This window comes from Anolis sagrei, chromosome 2, assembly GCF_037176765.1.
Source record: "Anolis sagrei isolate rAnoSag1 chromosome 2, rAnoSag1.mat, whole genome shotgun sequence".
Classification (NCBI taxonomy): domain Eukaryota; kingdom Metazoa; phylum Chordata; class Lepidosauria; order Squamata; family Dactyloidae; genus Anolis; species Anolis sagrei.
This window is the reverse complement of record NC_090022.1, coordinates 209,089,927-209,117,565: the sequence shown is the minus strand read 5'-3', so window position 1 is coordinate 209,117,565 and position 27,639 is coordinate 209,089,927. Positions and strand designations below refer to the sequence as shown.

The window sequence follows — 27,639 nt, the reverse complement described above, 5'->3', positions numbered from 1 at the left end:
ATATGGTTTCCTCCTTGTTTTATTGACAACTTCCCAGCTTCTGTTTTCACCTTACTCTACCCTAGACAGCTGATATTACAGCATATTATCATTTCTTCCAAGGCACAATTGCACAATATTGCTGAGGGAAAGTAATGGTGCACATACCTTTCATTTCTGAGTAGGCACTTATCCTGTTTTTTAATTCTCCCTTCTTGTCCTCTTTCTCCTTTTCACCCCCTCCTGGCCCTGCAATTTCTAGTAAAATGGTGCTTCTCCTCTCTTCTGCCCTCTTTCTCTTCCTTCTTCGCAGCAACTCATATTTATCTTCATTTTCCCCTCCCAATTCCCTGGCTGTTGTCTTGCTTGCTTTCTTCACCTTCTTTTTCCCAAAACAAATTCTTGCTAAATGTCCTCTTCCTTCCCTCTCCTTTCCCTCAAATTTTAGGGAGGGTTTACACTGTTTGACCTCACTTTAACTGCCATAACTCAGTGCTATGAAATCATAGGAGTTGTAGTTTTACAAGGCCTTATCTGCCAAAGAGTGCTGGTGCCTCACCAAACTACAATTCCAATGTTTCCATATCATTGAGACATGACAGTTAAGGTGGGGTCAAGCTGCATTGGTTCTACAGTGCTGATGCATCCAAGGGGGGGATCCAGACAGGCCTTTATGCCAGGAGAATCCACGTTTTAAAAATGTGGATTTTCCTGGCGACCTGTCCACACCCACCCCAGCGCACGCTTTCTGGGGTGGGTGTCCAGACATTCTCTTGGGTTAATTGGAGGCCTTACCCTCCTCCCCCCAAGCCCCAGACCACTTAGAAAATCACTCCCCCGCTCTCCTGGTGCGTCATTTCTACACACTGGGAGACCTGGCCAAAGCTTGTAATGGGGTCCGGGTAAGTTTTCATTAGTTTTCTAAGGGGTCTGGGGGCTTGGAGGGGAGGGGGTGAGTTTTCCCACAGTTTACAGGGCTTATTTAGTCCTGTAAACTGTGGGAATACTGTCTACTTAGTGGGAATACTGTCTATTTAGTCCTGTAAACTGTGGGAATACTGCAGTCCAGAACTGGAAATAGTGGGTTTATCTTGCACCTTCCAAGAAGGTGCAGAATAAACCCACTGTCTAATTAATTCGCTTCAATCCAGGGTTTTCCTAGTTTGTAGTGAATTAATTTCGGACTGTCCAGAACATTGTCTGGACAGCCCCTCCTTTATTGCGGTAGATATCACAATAAAGGTACTGTCTGGACGGGCCCCAAGGTTGTTGTCTTCTCCCTCTTTCTTTAGTTCCTTACCTTACTCATACTTTTTCTTTTTCATTCCCTGACCAGTTCTTCTAACCACGCTTGCTTTCTTCCACTTTCCTCATCCTTTATTAAAGTTTTGCTTTAAGTAAGTATAGTAATACAATGGATAATGTACCCTTAACATTTTGTGAGAAAATAGTACCAAGATGTCAACAAAAATATACAAAAACCCCTTTAAGGTCAGCCAATGGAAATAACAGTTTTGAGAATAGTACAAGAATGCATTCACTTTATGTTCTCAGTGTTTATGGCAATCTAAATTGCATAAAGATCTTTGAATCAGGAATGAGCTATGAAGATAAGAAGTGCTTGGTACATGCCTACTCCAAAAACCGATGGCTCTGTTCTCACTACATTCTGTAGACAATTGCATTCCCAATATGGATTGCCAGCAGCTGTGATAATGCAACCTTCAGAAGTCTCATCAGCATGCCCAATTTGAGTTGTAGTCCAACAACCTAAGAAGCAAAGTTTTGGAACTACTATGGAAGAGCCACACTCACAATAAAGCCATACAAATTGTCTCAGTACTTCCATTACAGTCCAGGTTCTGCTTCTTGCTCTGGCAGCTACATTGCCCTTTTCTTGATTCTACTTCATTCAAACTTTCAGCAAATGAAGCATATTTTTGGAGGCCTCAGACTTGAGGCAATTAAGTCTATAATTCAGATGTTTCACAATAGCACTGTTTTTTAACAGGGATGGGGCTAGGTAGAGAGAGAAGAAATCATAGAGTTGTCATGTTATGACGACTCACTAAATTTCTCCTGAGGGAAGAGAAAAAGGCATGACTTTGAAAGGCTTGTTGGCTGAGAGGTATTTTTGATATCTGCCACTGCAAATTCCCACTCATAATGATAACTAAATGATGTGAGTCAGCGAGCCGTTACGCAGTTCAGGAAATAGATAGAAATGGGATTTTGCGGGAATGAGGTATTTTGGCCATTTTAGCCTATGTGGTAATTTGCTGCTAAATATAGTTATCAGGCGATGCTGTTATTTACTTGACCCACTCCAATAAATATGTCAATTAAAGACTTATAAAAACCATTCCCAGATAACAGGAAATGAGCATTGTTAGAGAGCTGTTACAGCATTTTAGAAAGCTTGGCAGGTAATTTGAGGCTACAGTGCTTTTTGATTCATTGACCAAACATTGCTTGTGCAGAGGTTAATCACGGCCTGTTTAGAAGCCTATTAAACATCTTTCATACTTCCTGTGTTTTCAGCATTGCTTTAATAATACCTGCTGAATGCATAATAACCACATTTTATTCCTGGCATTGAGGGTCAGAGGGGAGGAAGGGGAAAATGTGTGTGTGTTTCTTTCCATGTGAATATAAGTAACTATTCAAAATGTTTGCCAGGGCTATGGCACATATACAAAAGTGAAGTTATAAGCATGGCTCTGCATAGAAATGTGCCTTCTCCTAGATACATCCTATTGGATTCAGTGATTTAACAATTTCTTGCTGCCCTGTGCAATTCTGTCACTTTTCCAATATGCAGTTCGATAAGTACATTGTTCCTTACGCCTGATACTCTCTCAGATGGTATCTGTATAGTTCTGGTTCTCTCATTTTCAGATTTCTTACCAAAAAACCACATCTTCCATGATGGTTTTGGTTAATTTCTTACGCATCAACTATCAAAATGAACAGTGTTTGCATGCATTCATGCCAGTACCTTTGGTAAGGAGACTGATAATTTCTCTTATCTGCCCTGAATCCCTTTGGGGAGAAAGAGCAGAATATAAATAAAGCATTATTGTTGTTGTTGTTATTGTTATTATTATTGTTGTTGTTGTTATTATTATTATTATTTCTTCTGTAAAGCACTATTTATATTGTGTTCTTGAAGGCTTTCATGGCCAGAATCACTGGGTTGCTGTGAGTTTTCTGGGCTGTATGGCCATGTTTCAAAGCATTCTTTCCTTACTTTTCACCCACATCTATGGCAGGCATCTCCATAACCTCTGAGGATGCCTGCCATAGATATGGGTGAAACATCAGGAGATAATTCTTCTGGAACATGACCATACAGCCCAGAAAACTCACAGCAACTCACTATATATATTTATCACCATCAGTAGCCACACAATGTTATCAGTGTAAAGAAAATTTATTTATTTATTTATTTGAAACATTTATAGTCCGCCCCTCTCACCCTGAAGGGGACCTCAAGGCAGAGCACAGCATATACATGGCAGACATTTAATGCCGGGACACAGATTCACATACAATACATAAACATTAAAAAAATTCAAAATATTAAAATACACCATTTAAAACCATCCTAGTCATCCGCGTCAAATCTAATTGGCCTGGTCATCTTTCCTATTGCCGCTTTATTACCCTGTCCCAAAAGCTTGGTCCCACAGCCAATTTTTTACCATCCTTCTAAAGGACAGGAGGGAGGGAGGGAGTTCCATAGCCGGGGAGCAATCACAGAGAAGGCCCTGTCTCTCATACCCACCAATCGGGCCTGTGACAATGGTGGGATGGAAAGCAGGGCCTCCCCTGAGGATCTTAATCTCCGCGATTGGGAGAGATGCGTTCAGACAGGTAATTTGGGACGGGGCAGATTAGGGCTTTATAGGCCAAAGCCAGCACTTTGAATTATTATTATTATTATATTATTATTATAACTTTATTTGTACCCCGCTAGCATCTCCCAAGGGATTCGATGCAGCTTACACAAGCCATTTTCAAGGGCAGCCCCACGTAGAGTGCGTTGCAGTAATCCAGTCTAGAGGTGACCAAGGCATGGACCACCCCAGCCAGAATTGTGCCCGGTAGCAAACTGGCAGCCAGTGGAGCTGGCGTAAAATGGGAGTTGTATGCTCTCTGTATGCTGCCCCAGTTATTAACCTGGCTGCCTCCCGTTGGACTATTTGAAGCTTCTGAGCAGTCTTCAAAGGCAACCCCACATAGAGTGCATTGCAGTAGTCTATCCTAGATGTAATGAGAGCGTGGACCACCGTAGCCAAGTCTGACTTCCCAAGGTATGGGCGCAGCTGGTGCACAAGTTTTAATTGTGTGAACGCTCCCCTGGCCACCGCTGCAATCTGGGATTCCAGGTTCAGTGATGAATCCAGGAGAACTCCCAAGCTGCAAACCTGTGCCTTCAAGGGGAGTGTAACCCCATCCAGCACAGGTTGTGACCCTATACCCTGTTCGGCCTTGCGACTGACCAGGAGGACCTCTGACCCCTGTCTTGTCTGGATTCAGCTTCAATTTGTTTGCCCTCATCCAGACCGTCACAGTGGCCAGGCACCGGTTCAGGACTTGGACAGCCTCCTTAGCATCTCGTGGAAATGAGTGATAGAGTTGGATATCATCTGCATACAGATGGCATCGAACTCCAAAACGCTGGATGATCTCACCCAGTGGCTTCATGTAGAAAAGCATTTTAGCTTATTTTATTTTAGTTTTTTAAAATGTCTACTCAGCATTAAGTTCTGTTGTGGCTGAAAGGGCATGACTTGCCTTATAAATCCCATGCACTTTCACATAAATGTGCTTAAATCTCTTGGATTCAAATCTGTGGCTGGCTAACATTGTCTGGATTTTGCTTTTTTGTTAAATTCTATGTAATCACGATGAATCAGTCCTTAAGAAGAAGAAACCACTTTTCTTTTGCCTTGTAGTGTGCTTAGACTTGTGAGTTGGAATTTAGCTCCCTAATGACAGATCACAATCTATCCAGATACACGCAGAAAGAATAACAGAAGGCTCTGAATTTTTGTGGGACATTTCATTTTCCACTGTGCATCAAAAATACAAGCTTGCAGAAATCCAAGTGCTATTAACAACTATGATTTTTAGAGTCTTAAATCTTCTTGGTTCTGAAGACATGGATGGCTAAAGAAGTCGTGATCTCTGAAGAGAGACACAGAAGGTGAGCATGTGTGTTGTTTTGATGCTTATGTGGGTGTTTGTTTTTGCTTGTGCTCTCTCTCAGCACATGGTCTAAGAGGAGAAAACTCTGCTTCAAACAAACTCTGATTTGTTTGAAGGCACAGATGGAAGCCCCTGCTTCTGTATAGCTGCTGCTTTTGTTTTTGGAAATCAGTGTGGGGAATTTATTGGGGATTTTAAGGGGAAAGGTGGTGAGATTGTTGCATTGACCTGCAACATCTGTACCTTTCTTGGAGGCTTTTAAACAGAGGCTGGATAGCTATCTGCCAGGGGTGCTTTGATTGTGTTTTCCTTGCATGATGTGGATTGGACACAATGCCCCTGTGGTCTTCTCCAACTCTATGAATCTATGATTTTAATGATTTTATGTTGGATTTCACTACCATATATACTCTTATATAAGTCAACCTCATGTATAAGTTGGAGATAGGTTTTAAGGCCCAAATTATGGATTTTGATATGTCTTATAGATAAGTTGAGGGTCTTTCTATGGAGAACAGAAAGTGGTAGTGCTGCCCTGGCAGCTGATGCCATTTCCATTCCCAGGCATTAAAAAATTTCAGAAACATCACCATGACGGAGAGAACAGAGGTGATTGGTGCTTCTTTTAGGTCCTTCCAGGATGGACTAAGGTCTTGCCTTTTGCCACTCTACTCAGTGAAGGGAATAGTTTCCTTTTTTTTTTTTTTTTTGGTTAGAGTTAACATAAATTATCACACTGAACAGTGGATAAGTTTTTGGGTTAACTTTGGGTTGATTTTTTTGGCTAACACTTCTAGACATATACATGAATATATAGGCTAGTTATTTTCAAGGACACTGTTTTTGTTACTAAATAATAACATATGGAAAGCTGCCTTGAATCCCCCTGAGTGGTGAGAAAGGTGGGGTAGAACTGAAGTAAAAAAAAAAAAGAGTAAATAAATAAATAGGACTTTTGTTTAGTAAACCGTTTTTTCATATTTGAACAATCACAAGCACACCATTATCTACCTTATATTTCAATGAATGAATGAATGGTTTATTGTACCAGCCATAGGTCATGACAGCACATAATATACAAACTTTAAACATACAAAACAATAAGTACAATAAGCACTCTCCAACATAAATATTAATACTTATTCCATATAATTGCTCTTTAAAATTATAGTAGCAAAGAAGATTCCCAGTCAAAGGACAATCTCCCATGCTATACCTGGAACAAGTGCAAGTTGGTAGCCCTGTTGAAGAAGTTGCAGCAGCTTCAGGCCAGTGTATGTGCACCAAGAGATAAAGGGCTTCTTTTGAAAAGAGTGGAGAAAGCTCTTCTGGAAGTAAAGGGGAATCAAAAATGTATGGTTAACCTGTACTTTGACACCCCCCTCTCGCATTTAGCACCCAAATACAGAAAGGTACATTTTAATACAGGAATACTTTAGTACAGAGAAGACAATAGAGTTTTGTTCCATGATACACAGATTACAATTACTGCTGCCATTACTAGTATTTACTGAAAGATATATATTTAGAAATTAAGTAGCAAAATTGTGATAGACTACAATTTCCACAACCCTTTATCATTAGATATATTGACTAGAACCATTGGATTCTGCCATATTTTTCAACTGCCATATTTTCATTTCTAATTTTGACCCAGTGTAAGATCTGTATAGGATATAATTTCCCAGTTGCAGAAATCTTATTGTGCTTCTTGACATGGCTTACAAAACTGGCTGTAAACAAATATTTAAAGTTCTGTGAACAACACTGTGAATACCGTAATAAATAAATAAAGTAGAGAGTCACTGGTTAAAAGCCAATGTTATATAAGAATAAGAATTCATAGAACATTGTCACATAAAGCCTAATTGTACAATACATCAAATAAATCAAAGATTGGCTCTCCTTAAACAGTGCCCAAAACATACTGTCAGAGGCAGCTGCATGATTCTGTTTCTTTGGCAGGGTCATCCCTGGATGGCAGCAGGTACTCGTGAGCCTCAAATTCTCCTTCTGTACCAACCCAAAGTTTCTCAACAGCTGACGACAGAGCATTAACATTTGACCACCTGCCTACTCAGGTTGAAAAGGGTCACTGATCTCTGAAATGTACCCATATATCACGCTTACAAGAACACCTGTGCTAAATCGCTTGGTGTCAGCATGCTGGGAAGATTTACAGTTTGCTCTTTGTCAATGTGTCTTCTTTATGTCAGAGTTTCAGTCCAGTATCAAATCAGGATTTAAGACTCTGTTAACATCAAGGTTATTTTACTTCCCACATTTTTTGCTAATTATGGATCTAAGCAGCTAAATGTTTCACAAAGGACTTGTATAACCAGAAGCCAGAACAGCTCCACTATTAAGCTGAGGTGGCAGTAGTTGTTGGAGCTGTATGTCATGAATCCTATGCTGTATAGCTATAAGTTACTTTTGCTGCCTATGGGTGAAGTGGAGGAAGGTGTTCCATCACCAACATTGAGAAAATATTAAAAGTTGTGTACATGGAGTGGAAGGTGGTGCCATCTCATTATTTGATCCAGGGGGAAAAATGATCTATTGGGCTAAATCCTTTGGTTCATCCTAACTAAAGTAGAGTCATTGAATTGACTGGATTCACATTTGTGTTGACTCACTATTTAACAATTGGTTCAGTGTGTCTGTTCCAGAAGGAATGGCTATGAACCCCTTTCTTATCCCATATCTACTTACAGTCCACCCCCACTTCCTTTGTTGTTATTTTGTGAAACAAAACATTTCCTCCCTTAAAAAGTTGAAGACATGGATGGTATGAAGTTCTTCATTGGCAAGGACATCTTTATATTGATTTTTGTACACCTTTCCCAAATGTACAATGTTTTCAGGTGCATCCATAGTGGTTCATAAGTGTATGGAGTTTGTCACTCTTATCATTGGTCTATCTGATTTATTGTAGAGTCAGTCCCAAAAGTGTTTAGACAAAAGCACAAAAAAGTCTGATAGAACAAAATCCTCACTCAACTATAATCCATTTATACATATATGCAACCTCAATCTAGACAATAATTATACAACAAAGGTAAGAACATTTTGCCAGCATTCCTCATTTCACTACAATCTTCCCAAGTGATCAGCTGAGCAACAATTTGCGCCAGCTAGTATCTTGGGAGGTCGGACTTGGCCACAGTGGTCCATGCTCTGGTTACATTGCATATAGACTATTGCAACACACTCTATGTGGGGCTGCTTCTGAAGATTGTTCAGAAGCTCCAGCTAGTCCAAAGCATACAACACATACAACCCCCTTGTTATGCCAGCTCCACTGGCTACCTGTTAGCTTCTGAGCACAATTCAAAGTGCTGGCCTTGACCTATAAAACCCTAAATGGCTCTGGCCCAGCTTACCTGTCCGAACGTATCTCCCTTTACAAACACCCAAAGGCCTTAAGATTGTCTGGAGAGACCCTGCTTTCAGTCCCACTACCATCACAATAATGTTTGGTGGGAATGAGAGACAAGGCCTTCTCAGTATTGGCCCCTCGGCTGTGGAATGCCTTCCCCAATGAGATTAAATCTGCCCCCTCCCTCATGGCCTCCCAGAAAAAGTTCAAACCCTGGTTATGGGATCAAGTGTTTGCAGGATATTTGGTTTTAACTGACTGTTTTTTAGTTGATGGCAATAGATTGAAGTTGGTTTTAATGGACTGTTTGAACTGATGGCTATGGATTGATCTGGAGGATGATATGAAGTGGCGTATTGCTTTAATGTGTTTAAGTTAAATGTATTTTATGTTGTATATTATTTGGCACCGAATGGTGCCTGCTGGTAGCCCTCCTGAGTCCCTCTTCGGAGGCAAGAAGGACGGGATAGAAATGCTCTTAATAAATAAATAATAACAATACAGGGTGAGCTGCTCTCCCCAGCACTATTAATTCAAGGTGGTCAAGGATTTTTGTGATAGTAACTCCTTACAATATTACATTCCTTTATCCCCATGAACCTTTGTTTCAGCTTTGGCAGACTAGAAATATAGGTTTCATAGGCTCTTTCTAGTTTGCGAGCTGCAGCTTTCATGCCCCCGCATTCAAACTTTATTTTTCTGACCCCTCTCTTTGTAAAATCATGAATTAAATCTCAGGTTCAATTTTTTTTTTTGCATACTGACACTGAGATAGATACTATATTTAGGTGGATTATCCCTCCTTGCCTTCTGTGTGTTTGTGTATATATAAAAAAGACACATCTTAGAAATATCCTCAGGGGGAAAAATGTCTTCTGAGAAATTTTGACTCATCTCTGCCAGCCCCATGTTTTCATCAAAGTAATGTGTTCTGTTCTCCTCACAGTTCAGCCAAGGTAAATCCAGGGTTCCAAAATGATAAGAGTGAATTTCCCTTTTTTTTGTCTTAGCCACATGAGAAGGTTATGTCACTAACATACTAAGAGGAGATTGTTTTGATGGGTGATTGCATCTAACTTATTTCTCCTTAAATAATTCATTTAGCATCACATTCTCACGCAACCTACCCAAGAACTTCAGCCATGCATTCCCAAAGGTGCTCTTTATTACCAGAGCCTCTGATATTTTGCCTCAGGGTGAATTTCTACTGATGAGAGTGTTTCCTCTCTGAGATAAATTGGTATGTGCAATTGTACTGAAGAAACCCAAAAAGATCTCTCTTTTTTCTGTAATGTAAGACGAGAGATTTAACATACTCCTATGGTGGAGCATTATGAGTTTGTACTTTCACCTGTCTAAATTTGTGGACTGACCTTGTCAAATGCTTAAAGGCTAGCACGACGCTGCATAAAAGTTAAAAATTACTTATCTGGAAGATTCCTGGGGTTAGTTGATTACTTGGCCTTGCATATGTGATCTTATGAGGTCCTACTCCACTCTTTTTCTTTCTTTCTCTGAGCAGTATTTATTCAGAGAGGTAAAATAGCTCTTCAATTCACAGCTCGGAAAACACGGGGCATGGTTTTTTTTTTCATTTTGAATACTCAAATTTGTATGCTGATTATAAAGAAAATTACAAAATAGAGATCTTTCACAGATCCCGTCACTGTCACCAATTTAATAAGAATATGCCCACACACGGTCACTGTAAAGACTTAAGAGGATCCTGGAATAATACCTCTCTAACAGATCCCCTCAGACATACACACACCCACACACGTTCCTTCAGCTGTTAAACATCTCACAGCTGACCACCACTTTGAAAGATCAGGGTACAGAATTTTACTTCTTTAGGTTCTGGCTTAACACTAACACAATCCTGTCACAAAGCACTTCATTGTGTGTTGTGGAAATGTAAGTGTGTAATGGTAGGGTTGCTGTCACCACTCAAACTTGGGTTTGAGAAATTGTCTTGTTGTTATACTTGAGGTAAATCTTCTTATACACCAGCTCCTTCTATTTTAGCTCCCTTCAATTGACTGGATGGTAAAGGTGTTGAAAATTACTGGAACTTATCTTATATAATGAATCAAGGCTGAGGCAATTTAACAGTGAACTAGAGAATAAGTTTATTAAGATCTTTGAAACATACAACTGACTTCTATGAGGTACACAAGCGTATTTTGTTACTAAAGCACAATCTTCTTAAATGGTTTCTTTAAACTGAGTTTCCTTTCTTTAACATGAGCTATTTCCCTCACTCTACTCTATACCTTGTAGCAGTGAGTATCTTTGACAAGCCTCTCTTGGCTGTCCCCCAGAGTATCTAAGTTTCCCTAGACTACTCTGTCCCTAAGAGAATAAATCAACTTGTGTACTAAATCAACACAAGAACACAGGCCTTCCCTTTGACTCTCCTAGTCAAACTCTGTAGAAGCACCTGCCTTAAACTATTCTCTAACAGGCAAACTCTTAGCTAAGAAAATATACCCTCTTCTCCCTGTCAAAAATCCTTCTTCTTCTCTGTCCTAAACCCTTCTCTCTCCTGTCAGAACTGACAGTCTTTTTACACTCTCTCCCTCCAACTCCTCCCCTTGGTCTTAACCAATCAGGAGATAGCTGGACTCCTCCCCTCTGCTTAGCTGCCTCTCCTAAGATGTCTGCTACACTGAGCTGCCTTACCAACATGGAGGCCAGCTCACTGACTTCTAGGCTGTGGCCTACCAAAGGTATGAATCACTACACTGATCAATTAAATAGTACTTTTCTGCATTAGAATGTGCTGGCGAGGAGTATGTGATTTTTGATGGTGGCAGCATCAAAAACTATTTATATAGGGAACTCCAGAAGAGATGGGATGGGGTGGATAATGTTGATAGATTTAGCTTCTAACTTAGATCAGATTTAGTATGGGCAATTCCAAACTGAATTCACCCCAGATCCAATTTGCCTTGAAGTGACTGGCTTGACTCTAAAGGAGCTAGAGGTGGTAACGGCCGACAGGCAGCTCTGGCGTGGGCTGGCCCATGAGGTCATGAAGAGTTGGAAGTGATTGAACAAATAAACAACAACCAATTTGCCAAATTGGATTTTGTTTTAACCAAATTGGGGTCCTCACAGATAGTTCTAGTTCTGATTTTTTTTTTTTTTTGCAATGAAAACTCACTCAGGAATCTGCTAATTTTCTGGAGCAACATTTTCTTATCTATACTGGTATTTTGTCCCAGCCAGACCAATAGCTCTTGAACACTTGTGCTATGCTAGGTTCACAATGATCTTGGAATGTTTTTAAAACTGCCATGAGGAATACTCCATCTTCATGGATTCAAATGATAAGAAAAGAATTCGATGTAAACATTTGTAAGAACTTCACTATAATTACTGCTCGACGGTGCAACACAATGCCTTGAAGGTTTGTGGAGTCTCCTTCTTTGGAAGTTTTTAAATAGAAGTTGAATGGACATCTTTCAGGAGTGATTTGTTTCTATATTCTTGCTTGGCAAGTAGTTAAACTAGATGGTGCTTCTGCTGCTCACCATCTTTAAAATTCAATCATCCTAAAAATATCCAGCCCTACAGACACAAAGAAAGCATGAAGAAAATAAATAAAATTTACATGTTTGTGAATCTCCCCTAATATAAATACCCCTCTTGCAATCATTTGTTTGGTGCTAACAGTCATATCACAAAATGCTTGGATAGAATTTGTCTGCTCAAGAGGATGGTCTGAATTGTAGCAGGAGGATTCACAGAGAAAAAATGCACTTCTGCCATCTCCCTTGCTGCAAACAGGGAGCTGAGACAATTGCATCTGTGATGCTTTTCTGTGAGAAGAATCAAGATGGTGCCAATATGCCATTCTTATCTGAGGGCAGGCTAGAACAACCTGGGGGAATTTCTGCACTGTCAGACCCAATTTGCTCGATGAGAAGAGGCATTTTCCTTACCAGCTGATGAACAATGGGACTTAGGCTTTCCCCGATACCTGCAATGTTAATGAGCAATGAAATGGAGGCTTAAAGATGGTTTCATCATTACTCAGCCTTCACGAGTTGTAGCCATTACACCATTTCAAAGTCTACCCAAAGACTGGAATGTTAGGTTGGAAAATTAATTTAGTAATGTGAAACGACAGATAAAATACTTTAATGAATTATCTTTAGTTAACTAATTGTTGGAAATGTTAGTTTTTGGCAAATCCATAGGATTTAAAGAGAATGTCATGGAGGATGCCATTGTTGTGGGAGTTGAATTTATTACTGGCTCCTTTAAAGTTCCATTCTTTTAACCTGAAAGCTTTTCCTTCCATATGGACTATAAATAATAAGAATATGGACTCAAAATGGTGGGACTTCACCCTCTCAGAGAACTATCAGATTGAGAAAGACTGTACTAAAGCATGATGTTTTACATTTGTTGTGCCCTACGGAGACCCTCACTGTTTTCTCCTAGTTAAGCCCCTTTAAAAGGATTAATATTTTATGTACAGTTTCTGATGAGTCAGTCTACCTCTTTGCATTTGAAACCTCTGTCGCCCTGCCCCTTTAAGAATCCCCTTAGGGATGGAGTCTCTGGCAAGGCACTTCTGGTTCTTGGAGGAGTAAGTCTTTCCGTGACTGGAAGGTGAAGAGAGAAGAAGGCCGGAAGGTCTACAAACTAGCAAGTCCAGTCAGAGCTATATTCAAGTCAGTTAAATATTGAGACCATCTTAGAGCCAGTTGAACGCCATACAAGAAAGAGATTATAAGAAGTAATAAAGACTCAAGAGCCTTAGTTCGGGCAGAACTGTGTCTATCTTTCAAAGACTTTACCTCTCCTCATAAAGACTTTGTAGTGAGACTAAGGAGGTAAGTCTAAAATTCTTGTCAGTTAATAAATTCTTGTTTGATTTAACTATATAGTCTCTGATCTGTTCCCTGCACAACCAGTTCACCTTCCAAATAGTTAAGATAGCATGGGGACAGAACAACATTACTTCTGCAAGTCAGTTTGTGTGTGCAGGGCAATCTCCACAACAAAACCAGTCAAACACAAATGTTAGGATAACAATGGCCACAACTTGTTTATTGGTGACATCTGAAAACAGGATTGACAGTCATACATGTGTCCTGGATTGCATGCTCGGGCAATGGTGCTATCGGACCAGATGCTGTTCCGATAGCACCAAGCAAGCAAGGAGCCTCCAGACAGATCTGAATGGCTCAGGCTAGCAGCACTGACAACAGTTGTGAGGGGGTGTGATAGCAGGTATCTATCCATTGCTGCACTGGGTAACCTGTCCCTCACTGGTCACTTGGATGGTACCACAAAGAATGAAAAACAAGCCAATACCCTTGTAACTGAACCAGGGAAACAACTCTGCAGGTTTAATAGCCAGCAGGAGGACCTGAGTTAAGAGGTTTTCACTCCAGTCTGCCCAATAGAACCAATCAGAGTGAGCCACGAGGCTTGCTCCTGATTGGCTGGGTGGGGCAGGAGGGACTTGTGGCATGCCCAAGTACACAATGCCCCAGAGCTCCCTGGAAGAAGGAGCTCTTGCAACATGGCATTCAAAGGAGAGAGCCCACTGCTGAAACCACCCTGCCCAGTAAGTCGGGCAGGGGACTTATTGACTTCTTTTCCATACTCCCCACACTCTTCAAATACTTTGTATTTTGAGGATTAACAAGGAGTGATTTATTTATGTTAGAGAGTACTGATCCATTACATGTATAGCATTAAATGGACAACTGAAAAAGATCAGTTGCTGAATGAGGAATGGAAAATTCTTAATCTGAAATTTTTGAGAATCACTAAACATATGCAGGGCATTTTCCTTACAAATGAATCACTACATCATTTTTGCCTCTTCACTTGCAGTCAAGTAGTGTGGCATGCAAAGATCATTGGTATTGCAAAGGTTCTATATGCAAAAACCAGGAATTGCAAATTAAGTTGGCAGCATGTTTGTTTTTAATGATGTGGTATCTTACAAGTCCACTATTTTCTGCACCCATATCACCTTAATTGCATAAATTGCATAAATAAAAGTATTAATTCAATTTAATTCTTTTTTTACTGGTTATTATTTTAAATCTGCTCTTATAGGATTTTAGTGGGACTTTATTTGTTACGAGGATTTTTTTAAAAAAGAAGAAAGGTTATTTTATTGGTTTGGTGGTGTTATTGTTGCGGTTTTGCCACTCCGACAGATTTAAAATTAAAATAAATACAGCACTGAATAGGAAAGTTAACAGGGTCTTGCTATCTATCTAACTAGCTAATTCACAGGAGACATCTTGTCTTTCCATGTTCACAGGAGGAGAAGAAACTGGAGCACTCTGAGCCTTGCCATGTGCTCAGATACTATGTATAGAAAGAGGTGTGTCCCTAAGAAGTATCATTCTAACAAACAAAGTAATAAGAGGAGAGAATAGGGAGACAGGCAGATGGAGAGGCCAATGGGGAAGGTATTTTCCCTGCCAACTAACTCATCTGCCTATCTAAGTCCTTGCTGATGACTACAACTTGTGCTGAATGTGGTTGAGTTAATAATAATATAATACTTTATTTGTAACCCACCTCTCCCTATGGCTCAAGGCGGAAGGTTACAGAATAGTCAAAACACATAAACATTGCAAAAACACTGCAAATACACATATTAAAATGTATTTCTATAAAAGCTACATATTAAAATGTATTTGTATAAAGTACATATTAAAATACACAAAATAAAGATTAAACAAACGACACGCATTTAACATTCATGTTTAAAGACTGCCTGGATAGGCTTGCTGGAAGAAATAGGTCTTTACATGGAGTTCCAACACAATGAAATCCAAACTTGGGCATATCTGTACTGACCACTTTGGTTGGTGTGGGGCAGCCAAGCCCCACACAGAATTAATCCAGGGTTATATGAGGTAGGGCCACTTTAATATGGCCTTGCCCCACATTAACCAAAGTCAGGAGACAGGATTCAGACTATCCAAACAACTTAGAGCCTGTTTGAACAGTTGGGCTGGTTCTGGAACAGAACTGGTTTTAACTGTCCACATTGCCCAGGGACATGGGATGAAAGTACTACTATTACAAAGTTGTACTAAGGGTCAAGAACATCTGGCTGCCTACTGTTGTCATCAACCTCACCCAGAATGCCTAATTGTAAGTAATTATTTGTATCACAGACCCAAATCTCTAAAGGGTTAAGAGTTTCTCACATCTGTGGTATAATTATCTTTTTTTCATTCAATGTCTCTGGAGTTGTGTCTCTCAAGTGTGGTGAATAATATCAGCCTTAGGGGAGAGAAAAACGGCTTGTAGAATGGTCTTATGGTGATATAAGTGTGTAACCAAGTTGCTGCATACTCTGATGGATATTTTGCAGAAAAATAGCATATGAGTTGCTATCAATATGCCTTGAGCATAATGTCTTCTTAAATGTAAATTGTATTCTGCAGTATATTGATAAGTGGAAACAGTTTGATTGGAGATGGGAGGGTTATAGAAAAAAGCACTTGGAAAGATTCTACAATTACTAGGTTAATTATATAAATGGCACGATTACATTGATAAATATATTTGTGCTGCCTTCATTTAAGTAAAGAATGCAATTGAGCTGGGAAAAAGAATTGACCTAAATCACATGCATTCCCCTCTTTAGTTATTTTACTTAACAATTCCAGGTTCTCAGAAATTCAGAACATTATTCTATATTCACACTCTTTCTTTTTCTCTAGGGATGTTAAACCTCAGAAGCAAAATTGAGATAATAGGGAAGTGGGCTTCAGAAATCCCATTGGCAAAGCTCGTTGTGAGAAAATGCATTGAAACTGAAGTTAAATATTTTCAATCTGAAAAACATAACTTGGATCCACTTCCTGGTTCCATCTAGGACAGATCTATTGACTCAATGGTATATAAACAGTTATGTAATTTCTATGTAACTTGGAAAAGTGAGGGTTAAGAGGAAACATATAGCCATTTTAAATATTTGAAAGGATGTCACATTTAGGAGGGGGGCAATCTGGTTTTCTGTTGCTGTAGAGACAAGGGAATTCATCCCACAAGGGGGGAAAGCAGGTGGAATTGCAGGGAGCGGTCAACCCTCCTGTTTAAGGAGCTCCACTGGCTGTCGTTCATTTTCCGGTCCCAATTCAATGTTCAGGTTCTTACCTACAAAGCCCTGAATGGTTTGGGACCTGCCTACCTGCGTGACCGCATTTCTGTTTACGAACCCACATGATCCCTTCGATCATCTGGAGAGGCCCTGCTCACGGTCCCACCTCCTTTGCAGGCGCGATTGGTGGGGACGAGGGAGAGGGCCTTCTCGGTGATGGCCCCTTGACTCTGGAATTCACTCCCTAAGGACATCAGACATGCCCCAACGCTGGCAGTCTTTAGGAGGAGCCTGAAAATGTGGTTGTTCCAGTGTGCCTTCCCAGAATAAGGAAAACTCTTAGCAATATGTCCTCAAATGCACTTTAATATTGATTTAGGATTGTCTGCGCGCCCTCATCTTTCTCTGAAAACCCTATCCTAGGTTGCCCTACCTTGTTCATGCCCAGCATTTTTAAATTCTAAATTTTAATTATTGCATTTGGCCCGGCCATAAGTTTTAAATGCTGTATGTTTTTATATAGTTTAATGCTTATTGCCTATTGTGTATTTTCTGTTTTTGAATTTTTTAAACTGTTTTGTATTGACTATTGTTATTGCTTTTGTTTATTGATGTGCTGTGGGCTTGGCCTCATGTAAGCTGCACCGAGTCCCTTGGGGAGATGGTAGCGGGGTACAAATAAAGATTATTATTATTATTGTTATTATTATTATTTGTCTTATTTGTGTGGTATTTCATGTGTTTCTGTCTTTAAAGAAGATGGAGAATTAACTCTCTCCCATCACACAGGATTCCTCCTCCTTTTCCTAGCTCAGCCATTTCAAGGATATCCCCATATATTTTTAGACATGTATCCTTTTTGAATCACCACTTTCCATACTGCAGCACACCAAAATACCTGAGAGGTACTCTGGACCATGCTCTAACTTATAGGAAGCATTGCTTGACTATTAAGCAAAAAAGTGAGTGCTAGAAATAACATTGTAAGAAAACTGATTGGCACAACCTGGGGATGACAAACAGATACAGTGAAGGCATGTGCTTTGCTGCTTTGCTGCTGAATACGCATGCCCAGTGTGCAATACATCTCACCACATTAAAACAGTGGGTGTGGCTCTTAATAATACATGCTGCATTATCACTGGATGTCTACGCCCAACACTGCTGGAGAAATACTGTTTAGCAGGCATTGCACCACCTGATATCCATCGGGAAGTAGTAATGAAAGGACCAAGACATTGACATCTCAGGCCCATCCTCTGTTCGGATATCAACTAGAAAACCAACACCTTAAATGAAGAAATAGTTTCTTAAGATCTACAGAGACACTCGCAGGCACACCTCAGCAAGTGGGAGTCCAAAAGTGGCTTGTGAACTTCAATCAGTGGCTGATACCAGATGAGAGACTCCCTCCTGGGTATACAGAAGATTGAGCAATCTGAATGGGACTATGAGATGCAGAGCCAACCTTAAGAAATGGGGTTACAAAGTGGAGTCCACAACATGTGAGTGTGGAGAAGAGCAAACCAGAGACCACCACAGGCCACAAATTGTCATATTTGCTGTTAGTTGCCTTGAATCCCTATAACAGGAAAAAGCCAGGATAAGATAAAGTAAATAAATAAAATCATAAATGGTCCTTGTGGTCTCTTCCAACTTTATGATTCTAATATTGAGTGATGTGTGAGTTTATACTGGAATCACTAACGTTTTCCTTGCTTGCTTTCATTGTAAGGGCTGTCATACTCCAGTCCCTCAAATTAGGCATCTATTCTGCATATTATGCAAATTGTTCTAATTATGTAAATTATCCCTATTTACATTGTAATTATGCAAATCCAGCACATTAATACTTGCATTTTTCCCATCACTATTTTTTAAAGCCTTGGTACAATTTTTAAAAATAATAATTGCTGTTCTGAGAAAACGAGTAATATTTAAATTGCTGAACAAGGAACTCCATGTTTAAATCTTTGCTTGATTGTGAAATTTGACATGTGACCTTGGTTCATCACTACCTCTCAGACTACCATTACAAAGTTGTTGTGCAGATTAATGGAGTGAAAGAAACTTTGTAAATTGAAAATTTGAAATCTGTACTACAGAACTACTAGGATGTCATCCTCCAGTAAGTTTCTTCTTGAAGTTAGTTACAAGTAGTTTCAGCAATTTGCTTCCTGCTGTGAGAAAGCCTTCAAACATCTTCCTGTGGTGAGAAAGCCTTCAAACAACCCCTGTACATGAAAAACAGGTTTTATTTTGCATAGAAATCATTATTTTCTGCCAAGAAAACACATAGATGTTGATTCCTGCACAGAAAAGACTGTGAAAAATGTGTACATGGTTATTTTAGAAAACATTATTTTTCTGTGCAGAAAATGTTGATTTATGTGCAAAAAAACCCCCCCCAAATCCGAATTTTGTACAGAGATATCCCAATCCGCAAACATTCTTGTCATTATAGGATTCTTTGCATCACAATTTCTGTGTAATCAGAAGACATGTTTTTCAGCCTATTTTTGATCATTTTCAAATAATTAAGGAAAAAGTAGTTGAAGCAAAAAAAGGAAAATAGGATTTTTGCTAACAATACAGATTAAATATTGTAGTTTGAAAATAATCTGACTGAAATCAGTTATGTAAAGATTCCTCTCTAGAGTCATGTGAAAAAGATCTTGGAGCCTTTGTGGACAGCAAGTTAAACATGAGCCGGCAATGTGATTTTGCAGCAAAAAAGCCAATGGGATTTCGGCCTGCATCAATAGGAACATAGTGTCTAGATCTAGGGAAGTAATGCTACCCCTCTATTCCGCTTTGGTTAGACCACACCTGGAATATTGGGTCCAATTCTGGGCACCACAATTCAAATGATCAAGGGTCTGGAGAACAAGCTCTATGAGGAGCGGCATAAGGAGCTGGGCATGTTTAGTCTGAAGAAGAGAAGGCTGAGAGGAGATATGATAGCCATGTATAAATATGTGAGAGGAAGCCACAGGGAGGAGGGAGCAAGCTTGTTTTCTGCTTCCTTGGAGATTAGGATGCAGAACAATGGTTTCAAACTACAAGAAAGGAGATTCTATCTGAACATGAGGAAGAACTTCCTGACTGTGAGAGCCATTCAGCAGTGGAACTCTCTGCCCTGGAGTGTGGTGGAGGCTCCTTCTTTGGAAACTTTTAAACACAGGCTGGATGGCCATCTGTCAGGGGTGATTTGAATGCAATATTTCTGCTTCTTGGCAGGGGGTTAGACTGGATGGCCCATGAGGTCTCTTCCAACTCTTTGTTTCTATGATTCTATGATTCATGTATCCATACAAATGTCAATCATAGATGTGAGGCTATTAATTGCTTATATTCACTAAAGGTCTGCGTACAAACACCATAAACTCCAAATTAGGCCAGAAATCAAATCTGGATGTCCAGATTCTGTCCAGGAATTTCTGGTCCCTATCAGCAGTTATCCTGATGTTACCTCTTATTAGTAGATGTCAAGGAAGCTCCAGAGCATTCCTGAAGCTTGGGGTAGGTTAGAACACCTCAATCAGTTCTAATTTGAAGGGTGTTCGGATAGACTAGACACCCCTTATAATTCATGGTATTTAAAAAAGGGGTTGGTACTTACTTTGCCAGCCTTTTGTTGCCTCAGAAGTGATGACAGTTCTTCAATGTGTCTTTTCCTATGCTGGGTGTCTTTTTGAGGTGAGCAGAAGTCATATGGGCACCTTTGTTTACTTCACAATAGTGCTTGGCAGTGGAAAGGAATTAATCAGAGATACTTTGCAACAAAGGACCAGCATGGTAAGACTTGCTGTCCAGTGGGGCTGAACTGGGTTCAACCATGTTGAATTATGGCAGTCATTAGGAAGAAAAATAATTAGAAACTAATGAAATTAATGAGGAAGTCTTACCTTAAAGGCTTTCTTAAGGTTCGGGGGTAGAATTCTGGTGGAAGGGAAACTAACAGATGGGAAAGGAACTAGAAGGAGCCATATCTTAAGTCAATATTTGAGGAAGCCAAGGCTATGTGCTAAATGCAGAAGGTCAGAGAATTGGCTCTAAAAGTAAATCGATAATTATTGATCCAAAACAAACATCTGAAGATATGGTACTACAGCGCCATCTATCCTCCATCTGATGTAAATAGCAGGTAATTCAGCCCAATGGTATTCTAATAAGAATATAGGAAAATAATGTATTATGATTACAGATGGATTAATAAGGGAAATGCTTGCTTTGAATAAGTTAGAGATACATATATGAAGATAAATGGAGTTGTATATGTGTGAAGAGATATATGAAGTTAAAATTCATCTAGGAACGTGGCTGGTCAGCTGATGAAAGGGGAGCAGTGGAAATTATAGTATCTTGCCAACAAGTGTTCTTGGCCACGATTCCTCGAGGACAAACTGATATTGATTAGATTGTGTAAATGTCAAGAGAGTTATGCGCGTGTGCGAACTAGGTAATTCTGCCTATAAATACTGGATGCTTTTGGGGTAGTGCTCTGTGCCACATCAGCCATTTTGAGAAGCTGGGGCGCCCTTACCCGGGGTAAGCATTAAATTCTGTGAACTTGCAAAAGCTGTCTCTGTCTCTTCCTTCTTCACTGATCTCCTGGAAAATTGGAATTTGGGGACCCTCCCGTAACAGAATGGCCTGACTCCATTCCGGCAGTTTGAGAACAGAGTGTTGTAGTGTGCCTTCAAATTATTTCAGACATATGGCAGCTCTAAGGTGACCCTATCAAGGGTATTTGGGGGGGGGGGGCAAGGATAGTGTACAACTCACCCAGGACGGCCCAGTTTCAAGTCCAGGTGTGGAATTGAACTCTGGTCTTCAGAGTCATAGTCCACACCAGATCTCTCTGGATTTTAAAAGGAAACCTATATCAAAGGAATCAATTGCATAGACTAAACTCATGAATCCTGGCATATTGAATAGTTAGGAGGAATATGTCAAAGCATTAAAAATTAAACCTCTGCCTGGAGGGAGAATGAGTTGAGAAGGAAACAAATTGGTAATAGACTTAAGTCTAGGATCATGAAGGTGATTAGCTATAAGTGAGCATATCCACACTGCATAATTATAGCAGTTTGATACCACTTTTAATGCCATGGCTCCAGCCTGTAGAATCCTGTGATTTGCAATTTGGTGAGGTACTTAGAATTATCAAGTGCAACCCCCTGAATTTTAAGCATCTAGGAAAGAATTAGATGTTAAAGATGTATCAAACTGCTATTATTTTACAGTGCGTGGATAACCCTTAGATATATATAAAAAGAATGTAACCAAGGCTGGGTAGCTACCATAGAATAATGAATCTAGAGAGAAAAGGGTCTTAATGGGAGTAGATAATATATAAATTATGTGAATTGTATTCCAGAAAGAATATATAAAAATAGAATCTGCTTTAAAAGTATATGGTATGGTGAAAGGGGTATGGAGCCTAGAAAAGTCTTTAGCAAAGTAAGAGGAAAGAAAGGTGGGTGAGTTTGGAAAGAGAAATAGAGAGAGAGAGAGAGAGAGAGAGAGATTTGCATATTGCTACCAATCCTGACCTGTAAAAATACACTTGTATAAGATGCTCAATAACACAAGATGACCAGTTCACTAACCAACTATGATCTCTTTTTATGTCACCTATTTCCTATTGAGTGACAAGAGCTTGCCTCTAATTCCTTGTTTAGCTATGGACAGGAAGTTATTTTCCTCCAAAGGTATTTCCTAACAGCATGCACAAAGACTTTTTCAACATGACCTTCCCATTTCAGATGCAAAGGTTGCACCTGTTTTCAAGCTGGCTACCGAGTGAGTTTCTGTTACCTTCTATGGTTCAATTAACACTACTATAATTAAGGAAATCTTGGGGCAACCTGCCACTTGAAAGAAGGGGCTTTCCACACCAACGAAGTTGGTGGGGAGAGCGATTTGCCCCTCCCCCCGAATGGCAGGCACAATGGTAGGTTCCAAAGGAACCTTCTGGAAAGAGGGCGGGTTTCTGAAGAAGACTTCTACCCACCACTCCTGCCCATTGACAGTATATCTGGTTGCCCGTTGGAGCCGGGTAGGAATTTTTTGCCCTTCATGTTCTGGGGTTTTTTTTCGCCCACCCTATACTGTTATTAGGGGCTAGATGGGGTGGTTTAATTAGGCTAGCATAAATAGCTCAGGAAAACACGTTGAGGTATACGCAAGGCACCCCTTAAGGGTGGGGGTCATTGCACAGCAAACACTCACCTTGAGGTCAGCAAATGGGTGAGGGGACATCACTTGGCACAGAAATTAGAGAGGCCGGTATCAATAATTTGATACAGGCTTCTCCAGACTTTTACCTTCAGGTTGCCTGGTTGGGGATCCAGGGCACACAGACATTACACGCTAAATAGCCGAGGACGCTGCCTCAGCTGGCCACCAAGTTCCTAGACACATAGTTTAGTTCAGTTAAAGTTAAATAGGTAACATTCAATAAAGTTGCCCAAATTTGAATCCATACTGTTTGTTGTCTGTGTCGTTATTTCGGGGTCACGGGGCAAGCAGTGAGAGCCCACCACAGGTACGGATGTGATTTCCCTTGGGCTCATCTACAATAACCTGTATTCATTGTGATTTTGATCTTGGCTGTCTTCATGATCTTCTTCCTTTTCTGGTATGCATCATAGAGTAAACCAGATTATTAATCAACTTAGTCCACTGTTGAGTTTGTTTGGAGCAAGTCCACAGCAATGTGGACAGCAGGATTGAGTTATTTGGACCAGTCTGTTGTCCACATGTGGCACTGTCATCATCCTCTTTTTCCCTGAGCTCATCGGTGCTGAGAAAAGGGACATTGCCACTACAATTTTCACTCCCAGGTGGTCACAGAACTCCAGGATTGATCCCCTCCTTCTTTCTGGTCACCCCTGCTGATATCAGTATAAAGTGCTCATGATGGGCACTACACACAAAGCACTATGGCTATCTAGGAATGGCAGTGGTGACATGTAAGGTGATGGTCCAGTGGGGTTGATGTGGTCTCAGTTGAGCTGGATCTCCTGGACTCCAAACTGCAGCAGCTTTGGAACAGTGCACTTGGCCACCTTGGTTCAGAGTATTTTTGCTCTTTTTGTTTGCTAGCTCCTGAAACATATCACCTCTCTGTGCTTCAGTATGCTGTGGTCAAGATAGTTTGCCTCAGTCTAGGAAGGAGCTGCCTTTCAAACTTTTCCCCTCTATATCACAAGAAAGGGTCCCTGCTTCTAATGTGCAATTGACACAAGATGCTTAGAAATGTCTCATAGCAAGAGATATGAGGGTATTGCTGCTCAGAAATGATAATTCAGTGTCACTGTGCTGTAACCAAAGGTTGCATAGCTCCAGGTCACCCTGGAGCAAGTGTTTTAGTCCTTCAGTTTTCATGAGTATCAAATTCACTGCAGCATTTTAAAGGGAATGGAAAGGTGATTCTTTTAACCCCATATACTCTAACATTTCCAAGACGTTCCCTTCACCAGCAATTTATTTCAAAGTTTATTTTCCAGTGGATGTAAAAGGGAAATTATGATATAACTTCATTCCTAGGAAGGTGTGCTGTTGATCTCTAAAAATAGGTACAGATAGATGATGACAAATAAATCTAGGGAATTTAAAATCTGTTATAACCAGTTGTTTCAACAAAATGAACTAGTTGGATTCAAGAGGCTGAAGTGGGAAATGTTTGGCTCTCCAAATCTTTCTGACTTTAGTTCCAATCTCCAACCAGCATGGCTAGCGTACAATAAAGTTTGTTTTGTTTTGTTTTTTTAAAAAAACATATTGGTATATGTATATTGTCAGAAGAAGCAACACTGAGAATTACTCATATAGGGGTTAAAACAGGAGAAAAGGTTCTTTCAGGTCACTGAGGCTGGATCTACACTGCCATATAATCCAGTTCATAGCAGATAATCTGGATTCAGAAACTGGATTATATGGCAGTGTATACGGAGTCCGAGTTTGGTGTGTCCAAGCATATGTAACACAGTCTTTAAAATCAGTGACACTGAATGTAGTCATGAGCAACTTCAATCTCAGTGATTATAGCTCCAGACTAAACTTGGATCTAACCCACTGGGATAAAATTAAGTTTCTAAAAGAAGGGCAAATATGCTTATACTTTTCATTGCTCTTGCCGTTTTGTAAAAGATGAGTGGGAGGTGAATTAAAACGTTTAGGAATTTACTAGCTGCATCTCCACTCAAAAAAAGATGTTGTAATATAACAAGTTTATTGTGTGTAAATTTCAGTTCCGGTCTACATTGAAATACTATCTTAAATTTACTTCCCATCCATGTGTGCACTCTAATTAAAAGAAGAGGTTAACTTCTTAGGATGCTGCACTGCTCCTTGCTGGGTAATAATATACGAGACATGCAGCAGGAAGTGGGGAAGTCAGCATTTTCCTTCTTTCTCCCTGTCAGGGCAAATCAAATGTATCAATAGAGTTTTGTCACAACCAGCAAGCAGGCTTTATTGGAAGATAGATGTAATCAGCATTATGCATTGTAATCAAGCCATTGGGTCAATACAAATTAAATATTGACAGGAGTACCTTGACCATTCTGAGGGCAGATGAAGCCCCTTAAATATTCAGGAAACACCAACATTACACCAATGAGTGTGTGCAAGTACTTATACGTATAATGATGCAGGGCTCGGAAGATCAGGGTTGTGTGTGTGTAAAGGCAAAGATGCCTGGGGCTATGCAGAGAGAGAAAAAACTTGATGGTGGTTTGAGCAGCTACATTAGACAGATAATTTTTAATGAGCAGTCATTTTTAACAACCTTTAACCTACCATAAACCAAGGCATCTGACAAAGTGTTGGATACATTTTGAGAATGCAATGCAAAATTTCAAAGCACACTTGGTTAATGGTAAATTTTCTTGTTGTGGTTTCTGCTCACATTCAGAGGCAGAGATGGACATTTATGACTGCATATTTCAAGGTGTTTTTATTTATTTATTTATTTATTTATTTAGGGTTTATTTCTCCTCCTGGTAATACTGGACTCTTATAGAGTTAGAAAGAATATTTGAAAATATTCAATGATAGAAAAAGATAGCAACTCAATATTGAGAAATCCTGTCAAGATGAATTTCAGACTGACTATAACTTTATCAATTGCGGATTTATTATGTTCAAAATTTGCTTATTGGCGCTTTGCACAAAATAACTATTCCTGCACAGGAAGCAGATTTTTATGTACGAAAGAAACATTTCTGTATGAAAGTATTATTTCTTGCACATAAAAATATGTGTCCTGCACATAAAATGCTGTAATTCAGCACATTCCAGGTAAATTTTGCACTGAAAACAGATTTTTTTTCCTGCATAGGAAATAGCTTTTTCTGCACAAGAAGAAATATTACTTTCTGCAGAGAAAAAGATGTTTCCTGAGTGGAAAATCTTGTTTCCTGTGAAAAACAACCACATGTGAATTTTGTACAATAATTCCCAAATTGTGGATAGTCTTCAAAAATTGTTTCTTGCAGGAAAATTACTCATTCCCTTCATCTAGAAAAAACTTAGTTAAGAATTATATCCTTGGTCTCCTATGACATCTCCTTTATTTAAATCTGGATGGCTGTTCCTAGGAGGATTTTTTTCCAGTCTGAGATCTGTCCTGTTTCAGGGTGGTAAATGCCATGGAAAGTGTATCAGTGGTTTAACAATGGGTTTTCCCCTGACATTAAGTCCAGTCGTGTATGACTCTGGGGATTGGTGTTCATCTCCATTTCTAAGCCAAAGAGCCAGCATTGTCCATAGACACCTCCAAGGTCATGTGGCCAGCATGACTGCATGAAGTGCCGTTACCTTCCCACCGAAGTGGTACCTATTGTTCTACTCACATTTGCATCTTTTTGAACTGCTAGATTGGCAGAAGCTGGGGCTAACAGCAGGAGTTCATGCCGCTCCCTGGATTCGAACCTGCAACCTTTTGGTCAACAAGTTTAACAGCTCAGTGGTTTAACCCACTGTGCCATCAGGGGCTCCTAAGGTGGACTAGAGTGTGTAAAAACAGAAATGAGTCGCTGTGAGTCGCCCTCGGGCTTGAGATACAGCGGTATACAAGAATAATAAATAAATAAATAAATAAATAAATAAATAAATAAATGTGGTCAGAGCAATTCATGTTGTGATCACTGAAAGCGACTCAAGAATATTCAAAATCCAGCTGGGATGATACTGGAAAGAACAATCCAAGAGAAAGCTGTTGAAGACCAGAAAATAAGAGACTAAAGATGACCATGAGATGCCAAACAGAGACCATGGAGGAAAGAGTCTGCCTTGGTTGTGTTTATAGTAGGCTGTAAATCAGCACAGCTAGTCTATTGGTTCAGTATTTCCTGTTTAATACATTTCAAGGCATTTCCCACTCTCTTACTTCAATTTCCATCCATGAGAAGTGTAAAGTATCTTTGACTCTTGCTCTTCAGGTTCTACATGGGATAGTCCTGACTCTGCTTTCAGGACAAGGCTGCCATCCTTCTCTGTTTTCTAAGGGCTGCCAGATACTTTTGCTTTTGATATAAGGCAATCATTCTTACCTTCCACATAAGAAGCAGTCTCTTCCCAGTAGGATATGTTAATTCAAGAGCAAGATGACACCCTACTATTTAATCTGAAGAAGCCAAGTAGAACAGCAGCTGAATCTTTATTTTTGCTGTCAATGATATAGTATCCTTGAGAGGAGTAAACTGGTTTAGTTGATAGGGAATGGTTTGCAAGGGTTAGATAGCAAATGACTGTCAGCATTTTGATAGTGTAACCTGATGACCCTAGCATCTAGCACTGGAAAATGGTTTTCTGTTTAACATCAGTGGACACATACTGGGGATCAGAGAGCATTTTGGACACCTGCAAAATGTGTATTGGTTGCATCACGCCAGTGCAAATGCCACTGCATAACTCAGAGTGATGCTTTAATTCTGGTAAATTTCATTGTCAGGTT

The 27,639-nt window shown here is 39.9% G+C and overlaps 1 long non-coding RNA gene across 1 annotated transcript in view; it reads left to right on the top strand.

Annotated features, from left to right (window-relative positions):
• Positions 1-11,224: 11,224 nt before the first annotated feature.
• LOC137096429 (uncharacterized) overlaps positions 11,225-27,639 on the top strand; it is a 62,626-nt gene continuing 46,211 nt past the window's right edge. The window contains exon 1 of the long non-coding RNA XR_010909463.1: positions 11,225-11,301. This is a non-coding gene — a long non-coding RNA (uncharacterized lncRNA). The remainder of the gene's footprint in view (positions 11,302-27,639) is intronic.